The following is a 7,796-nucleotide window of genomic DNA, read 5'->3' on the forward strand; positions in this document are numbered from 1 at the left end:
TATCCTGGGCTGCATCACAAGAATCATGACCAGCAGATTGAAGGAAGTGATGCTCCCTCTCTACTCCATTCTCATCAGACCGCAGCTGGAGTACTGTGTTTAGCTCTGGTGTCTTCAGCACGGGAAAGATGAAATTGTTGGAGTGAGTCCAGAGGAGGTCATAAACATGACTGGGGGGCTGGAGCACCATTCTGATGAAGAAAGGCTGAGAGAACTGGGTTTGTTCAGCCCGAAGAAGACTCTAGAGAGACCTTCTAGCAGTCTCATAGTACCTAAAGTGGGTTTATTAGAAAGATGGAAGCTTTTTAGCAGGGCCTATAGTAATAGTACAAGGAGTGGTGGTCTCGAGCTAAAAGAAGGTAGATTTAGACTAGATATAAGGAAGAATTTTTTTTTATGATAGGGGTGGTGAAACACTGGAACTGTTTTCCTAGAGATGTGGTAGATTCCCCATCCCTAGGAACATTCAAGGTCAGGCTGGATGGGGCTCTGAGCAACCTCATCTAGTTTGAGATGTCCCTGATCTTTGCAGGGGAGTTTGGACTAGATGACCTTTAAAGTTCACTTCCAACCCAAACTATGATTCTATAAAAATCTTAAACAGGTCATCTGGCTTGCTCCTGTGAATTAAGCACTTGCTTTCACTGTACCTGTGAATGGAGCTCCTGCGTATCAGATTTCACCTTCTGCTATTGAAGTGACACAACCTGTTGAAACAGTGCATCGCACATAGATTGCTCTTCTTCTCCACTTATGCATGTACAGAGGACTCTGGAATCAAAAGACCTTGTGATAAGTCATGGCTGGCTATATTTATACTTTCACCTCCAAGTCCCCACTTCTTCCAAGTACATATAGCACACAAGGCCTTACAGCTAGGAGTATTATTAAATGCTTATGTTTCTCCCTGGACATCAGTGACTATGTAAATATCAGGCATACCTTACTGTAGCTTCTGAAGCCCCTACTTTTTCTTTGAAAGGATAATAATTGCAAGAGGACGAATTAGCAAAGGGATTCTGCACTAGACTTGTCAGGTTGTCCATTGCTGCCACCTAGAGTACAACCTACCTGCTTTTAAAGAGAAATGTTCCTTTTCAAAATGTTTTAACTGCATTGGTATCTTTAAAGAACTTGCCCTCCTCTCCTTCTTGAAGACCTGGCCTTTATTAGGGACAAGATCCATCTTCCCTGATTTTAGCTTCCTCAAGGTTGGGTGTCTAATCAAACAGAGCTGGCCAGGGCCTTGGGATAATGCAAGAAGACTGTCAGCAAATACATCATTCCAACCTAGCCCAGGTGTCAAGACAGGATGACTCTCCTCTTTATGGACGCCTGTCTCTTTCTTGTTAAACCCTAGCTGATCAGACTCAGATTAGATGCCCACATTAGCAAAACGTGCTTTTCATGACCTAGTTATTCTGCCCTCCTTACCCAGGTGAAAGGAGATACTTTAGCTAAATAACAGCTTCGCAGGTGTAGCCTTTGTGTTTGGGAGATTTTCCAGCACAAACTCACAGTTCATATCTAGTCATGTTTCTGACCAACATTATTAAGCCAGAAACTTCAGTTTTGACTAAAAATATCCTTGATCAATAGCAAGGGCAGAGAATCTTGGGCCACATACTTAGGCTGAAGTCTGAGTTTACAGTATTATTCTTCTCACTATCAAGTAGAAAGGCTGGCGGTTGCACCCATTTAGCTTACACATATTTATATAGCATTGTAAGTTTCATGAAAGTGAAATGTATCAAACAAATAAAGAAAAATCATGTGAGTGTGTGTGTGTACGCATGTGGAAGGAGCATAGTCAAGGAAATGCTGTTTGTATGGAAAAAGTTACCAATATTCCTCAGGGCCAAGTGTTTGGTGCGTATTGTACTGTTAGTATATTGCCTGTATTATTCTAGTACATGCTTTCTGCTGGTATTTGTATAGACAATGCTAGCTGACTGGTACAACTTGATGTACTTATGTCTAAAGAAACTAGATGGCTCCTACAAAGTAACTCCAAAGATAAAGGTGTCATTGAGAAGATAAAAATACTTTGGTGACTGGTGCAGCACCAGGTTGCGCTGAGAGCTATATTACTACATCTCATAAGAATAAGCACATCAACATGTTAACTAGTTTCAGGCAAAATCCGAATCACAGCTTTCAGTGCTAATTGCATATAAAGCCTATCACCATGCTTCTGATTCTCCTGAAACCTGCCAGGTGATTAAACCCCTCACTATTGCAGAAGTAATTAGAAAATACTATTTTGGCATTTAGTTCAGGAAAACATTTGGTGTGGCATAGACAAGTGAAGTGCCAACACCTTTGAGTCAAAACTACTATAACTTCAATCAGCTTTCCTATTATAATCCTCTAGTTTTGTAAAATATTCTAAAGAATACAGTAATTTCTCTGCAGTAAATCCAAACATTTAAACATAAAAAATATAGGTATAATACATAAGCAACGCAAGACATTAACAAGGGAGGAAAGAAGAGATGAAAGTGGAGGGAAAGGATGAAAAGAATTAATATTCAAGACCATAAAGCAATACCATTATGTTTTCATTACCTCAAAATATTAGTTTGCTACTTTGCATTCATATAGATGAAAAATAATTGTATTTTAAAGCTTATTTGGGCTTCTGGCTGTCATTTGGGGTTTTTGACCAACAGAGAAAATAAGAAATGTGGTGATTATGTAAATATTGTAGACCACAATAGTTAATAGATATTCATTTCATACTTGATTTTGTGCAAAAGGCTACTATGTGAGGAAAACTTTACGCAATTTTTAAATTATAGAGCTGCTTGCCACAGGATGTTGAAGATGTTCAAATGGAAACTGGATAAACAAGCATGAAAAAATATCTATCAAAGACTTGCTAAATAAAAGTCAAGTTTTCTGACTCGTGGTCTTTCACTGATAAATTACAAGACATGGGGAGAATATATCTGCCTTTTCCTACTTTTTCGCATGGTGCCTGCTACTGCTGCTATCAGAGAGAAAATTGATCACTGATTTTGGTCATTTTGACTGATCAGCTGCATCTGTATTTTAGAGCAGTTGGAGGAGCCACTGAGGTACCATATTTGTTTCACAGTTGAGGGATTAATGAGTTTACTGCTGATGTTGAAACCAAGTACATGACCTCTGTCTTCAGCAGAACAGCAAGGCATGCTGCTCAGCTAACATCTAAACCTAGAAAACCTCAGAACTGTGTGGCTTCATAATGTCACACAGTCCATCTTCATTCTGTTATTGTGGGAAAACTAGTTGCCTGGACTTCCAGCAAGAATATGGCAAGAGGCTTTATTCACTTACATATTTCCAGTAATATCTTGAGTCAAAGGGTGTTTTTTTGTAGTACAAAATGATTTAAAAAAGAAAAGGAACCAAACAAACCAAAGCACGCAGGACAAGAAATTTTTATTCCTGATCCCTTTTGGACATTTAATAAAACAAACCAGTGTTACATATAGCATGGACTGTTTCAGCGTCTGCCAATGATAGGAAGAGATGGACATAAACAAAATTGTGCCCACCTTTAGCAGGCAGACGAGAATTCATGATAGCATATTTTCATAATATTGTGAATGTAGTCAGCTTCATTGCATTGTAAATCTGCCCTACTTAACTGCCTGTGAAGTATGAGGTATTTAGGATTATATATAATATGTAAATTATTTGCATCCTTACCTCTCTCAGTTTATTTCTTCATGAAAACCAATAAAGAATAAAATAACAGAATACCTGTCCTGTATATAGCCTATACTTTGGATTCTTTTAGATTGAAGACGAAAAGGCTGTGGCTGGTAAGAGGTTAGACCTGGTAATTAAGAGGATCTAAGATAACCTGTTAGGGGAATTTGTTTTCTTCATCTCCTGCCATATTCCTACCACAGGGACTTGTACTAAAAGTGGAAAGTGGAGCACTGCTGGTCTTTGTGGAGCACAGAGGTGCCAGGACCAGTCCACTCATGAGTAACAGATCACTTCCCTCCCAGCATTACAGCTATGGGTTAGTTGTACCAGCATAAGAAGGTTTAGGGTACAGACAGCACACTTAAGACCATTAACTTACTGAAAACGTGGTGATTATCAGGCCATGGTGATTACTGATTTAGTAATTGAGTATATCCTGTGATCTTTTTAAATGCTAATTTCTAGGTCACCTCAGCCCTGGAACTGCAGCATTGCTGATGGGGTGGTACATTGAAACAGCTAGGAGCTCTTATTACTAATAATAACCCCTTTGGGTTGTTTTTATGTACATTTTTTCTCCATGTGAGTAAATTTTAAACACTAGGTGTCAGTCAGTCACCTCACAAAAGCAAACTCTCAAGCCAAGCACATTTGTCTTTGGCAGAAAAACTTTTAAAGAGAGCGTGTGCAACACTGTACACTTTAAATAAGCAATGCAAAATCCAGGTGAGGCAGCTATTCCACAGGACTGTTTAGCAGCGACAGAGATCCCAGAGCCAGGGAATGTCAAGAAAACCACACTCTGTGGTGAGTATTCACACTGTCTCTGTCAAATCCTTATTAGTCTGTATATGCTACAGGTAACTGGCAAATTCCTCTGGCAAACCACTGATGCTACCCTGATGCTCTAGCTTTGGGAGCATTTGTAAAAAAATTATGTTTCAAATAAAGACACCTATCAGCTGTGTTGAAAATCAGATGTTAAAGTAACACTCTTCTGCATTTCTTCCTTTCTAAGTCAGGACCTTTGGCAGCAGGTTATGCTACTGCATTTCAAGAAGTTATGGACCCCACTTGTTTTTCTGACCTTTTCAGATTGCTCCCCACAGGGCATCACTGGCATACAGAAACTTATGCCAGCAGCCAAAATGGCAAGCTGTTGTGACCACAACCGCAATGCTTGCACTCATGTTAAAGTTCACAATGCTCCTTTAGCCAGTTCTTCAGCAGAGGACAGTTGCTTGGTGGTGTACTGCAGCAAAAGTCACTGGACTTCAGAAGTCAGGGCCCTCAGGCAGCTCTGCACTGAGGATCTTCATTTTTGTACATCTGGCTTTTAGTGACCTGGTACCGCAAAACATGCAAATACCCAATCTGTCTCCATAGAACAGTGATATACAAGAGGAACTGTTTGCTTGTGCACTGCTGCGTGACTACAGCCATGCTGCCTCGGGATGCAAACTCACATATCCTCACTGAGCTCCCAGCACGGGTATGTAGGGTGGCATCCTTCTGCTTCTCTGCTGAGTGACTTGGGCACGCAGATATCCATTTGGACTCCATCATGGACCAGTCTCAAACATACACAGCTCCACTATATGTCAGGGCACATACATCCTCTAGGTCACCTAACTAGTGTCTGAAATTTAGCTTTGTAGTTACAGAGTTTTTAATTATTCTTTTCAGCTACATTTTGATTCAGAAATGTCAGTAATCCCCCCAAAATCTGTTACCTGTTCTTGAAACATGTTCAGACTGCCTTTCTTTCCTGGAACCATGTATGTGTATCATTTCAAGCAGTCAGCTACTTTTTAGACAATGCCACTGTGTAGCTCAAATGGAAACTTATTCTAGAGTGTATGAAGAAATGTATTTTGCAATTCCGATCTCTACTCTTTCACACATGCATTTAAAATTACTGCACCTCTTCTGTGAGAATCTGAGAAGAAATGTCTTTTATGATATCCTGACCCCACAATATACAATTTTTGTCATCCAGCCTGTGAGATCCCAGGATGACAGACTTATTCTACTCTCAACTATCTGATCCTGGGGTACTAAAGGTTTGGTTTGTGCACCTCCATCCATGTGTCAGTCCACAGGATGAAGGGCCACTGAAGACATGGCATCAGAGGGGGCAGGTAACAGCTTTCAGACTGACAGAATAGAGTTGGATTTTTCACAGCTTTGTACTTTGTGAAGCAGAATAGAGACATGTGCAGGGCTACCCCCTGAGAGCAGTTGAATTTCAACCCACTCTTCACTCATCTTGCCTGAGCATAGGTCACTGCAGAAGGCGAGGGGACTGGAGAACCAGTCCCTTTGATGTCTAGGCAAACACTACATTTGGGTCTTTTTTATATTATTTAGTTTGTTTGATCTCACATCAGGGCTTTAGTACTTTCTTTCCCCAGAGGATGGTAAGAAACAGCAATGAATTAGTTCCTCATCTACGTACCTGTATTCCTGCTGTGATCTCTTGTCCATCCTTTCTTGTTCCCTTTCCTTCAAGGTAGTTTTGTACCTGCACATCATCATGATGACCATGACAGCCTCTCAAATCAATAAAAAATTGACATATTTGTATGGCAAGACTTTAACCAAGACAAAGGCTGCCTTGTGTGGAGCAATATGCAAACACCTATGCCCAGATTCATTCCACCTAAGTGAGGTGCCTGTGTTTTAAAAACAGAACACCTCTCTATCTCATGGAGAAAGACAGACACCTCCAAAGGATAGTGCATTCCAACTATGGCTGTTTCCTTCCACTCTTCTCCCTGGAGCTCTCTCTTACTATCCCTCTTACTGAAGGGTCTCTATTTCCAGGCATAAAGTTAGTTAAAAAGAAATATGGGGGGAATAATACCTATATCAAAGGTGTATCAGCATGTGTCCTCAGACCTGTCATCATAAGAGGCCTTGTGCTGACCATATACATACCTGACAATTTGAAAGTCCTGCCATTTTCATAGTTCTTCTTTTGAGCAGATGCAAGACTCGTAACTGTCACTGAAAATGTCCTCCTGATTGCTTGAAATAGCTGTCTATGACTATCTAAAGTCAGTTCAGAACTGGAGCTCAGAACTTGAAGCATGTGATACTAAGCTGATTTGATCTGTGAGATACAGCCATAAGCAAAAAAATATATCCTTCCAAATTACTATGTGGGTCTTTTGTTCCAAGCTGGCTATATAAAGCTGAATTTGGTGTTTAATGATGAAGTAAAACAAATGAGCACTGTAACAGAAGTACTGTACATCCTCTGCCTATTGGGATCCTTTCATTGCTATGAAGATTAAATGAGTTGTCCTGGCACAGACTATGCCCTCTCCCTTGATGACTACTTCTTTAAAATTTGTGGACACTGAATATTTGTTGATCTCTTACCTTCAGTTGAACTCTGGCTGAAGATGGCTAGCAGGATTAAGAGGAAAAAAAAAAGGTGACAGAGACATAGGTCCATATACACACACATCATGATCAGTCCAACCTCACCTAATAAATCAGGCTCAAAGCTCTTGAAGACACACTACAACTCAGAGAAGTGAAATTATCAAAATAAATTGTAATATAACATGCATAAAATCTGACCTTTAATAAGATTAGATAAAAATCTTGAATTTGATTAAATTAGTCTCACACATACGTAGAAACTTTCAGCTAATGAGCTGGTTGGTATGGTTCACACCTAACAATAACAACTCTGAAGACTAAATTCTGATTTTGTAGTCAATACAGAATAAAAGAATTCACAGACTTAAAATGCTGGGGGTTTTGTCTCAATAAAAGAAGTTCTTTGCTTAATTGAAGCCGAGTGAAACAGCTCTCCAAAAAAAAAGCAATTGTTTTGCAATGCATGTAGAAGAATGACATTATTTGTCAAAGAACCCAAGTTAGAGAAACACTGAGTTGTTTGGAAATAATATGGGTATATTAAAGATCTGATTTTAAAAGCATACAACTCATAATTGTGGTTGTACACATCCTAAAGGTGTGTTCAGCTTGCTCTGCCATTAAAATGCAATGTTTGCACTTGTGGTGAATGCAAATCAAACTCTCACGTAAACTTTATGGGGGCACACCAATCTCACTCC

Source organism: Neopsephotus bourkii, unplaced genomic scaffold (assembly GCF_033783945.1).
Source record: "Neopsephotus bourkii isolate Nb327-2 ecotype Australia unplaced genomic scaffold, CSIRO-AGI_Nbou_v1 NB_1346, whole genome shotgun sequence".
In the NCBI taxonomy this organism is placed as follows: Eukaryota; Metazoa; Chordata; class Aves; order Psittaciformes; family Psittacidae; genus Neopsephotus; species Neopsephotus bourkii.